The sequence below is a fragment of the Musca domestica genome, unplaced genomic scaffold (assembly GCF_030504385.1).
Source record: "Musca domestica strain aabys unplaced genomic scaffold, Musca_domestica.polishedcontigs.V.1.1 167, whole genome shotgun sequence".
NCBI classification, from domain to species: Eukaryota; Metazoa; Arthropoda; class Insecta; order Diptera; family Muscidae; genus Musca; species Musca domestica.
The window spans coordinates 1,206,319-1,207,426 of NW_026712229.1; the positions used below are offsets into that span (position 1 = coordinate 1,206,319).

At 33.8% G+C, this 1,108-nt stretch overlaps 1 pseudogene; it reads right to left on the reverse strand.

Annotated features, from left to right (window-relative positions):
* LOC131801550 (26S proteasome non-ATPase regulatory subunit 9-like) lies at positions 1-911 on the reverse strand (annotated as a pseudogene).
* Positions 912-1,108: the final 197 nt, after the last annotated feature.

Consider the following 1,108-nt stretch of genomic DNA (forward strand, 5'->3'; position numbering starts at 1 on the left):
TTTCACTTCATTCATTTCCAAAAATATATATATTTTTTATTTATTAAATTCCCTTTGTATACATTTATAACAAAATGCTGATTTATTACATGCAAACGATTCATTCAGATAGAACAATATTACAACCCAACAAGCCATTGCCCGACCATCGTTGTGGTATTAAGACTATATCCAGAATTTCATTATTTCGCAAAACTTTTAATGGTATTCTTTGGTCGCGTTTATGGCTAACAATACTTCCAATTGTGGATAGCTGCTTATTAAAGTTATCAGCATTGACTGAACCGAATTCGGCTATGCGATCCTGGCTTCTCAGACCCTGGAAAAGTGATCAAACATGAATAAAAATAGGGCACAATTATCGTTATTTATCTTACTGCTCTTTCTGCCGGCGATCCAGCATCAACATGGGTTATTTTCACAATTGGTACTACTGGTCTCAAACCATTTACCGTTGCGTCCATTTCCTCCGAATTATCACTGGAACTGCCATTTATATTTAATTGGGACGTTTGTTGGGTTAAATTCTGCTGTTCCTCTTGTCTAGTCTCGGCATGCAATTTGTGCATTAGCTCCTCAATGGATTTCATTAGGGTCTTGTGATTGTTTTGCAAACAGATAATTGTTGCCTGGCCTGACGAACTTTATAAATAGCAATATCATTGCGTGGGAATCCTTCTGAATCGACTAATGGTCCATGCATGCCAACATTATCATTCTAAGATACAAAAAAATATATAAAATAAATCCATAATTGAAAAAAATGCACAGTCATTTCTTTGATGCTAAGTGGAAAGACAACTTTATACCTCTGCCAAAACGTTTCCGTAGGCATTTATTTGTATTTCCAAGTTTTCCTTTTCGGACATAAGTTTTAATAACTTATCTTTTGTGGTTGCTGGGCCTATCATTGCTGTTGTTTATTGATATAATTTAAAATTTAAGATTTTTTTGTTTATATAGTACGATGTTTACAATGTTTACTGTTTACGTTGTCATATGTTTAAATGCATCTTCTTAATTAAAGTGTATCAGAATGACTAACAAGTATGCCACATGACAAAAATTGGTCGAATTGGGGATCTTACTAAATGTTGCATTCATGTTT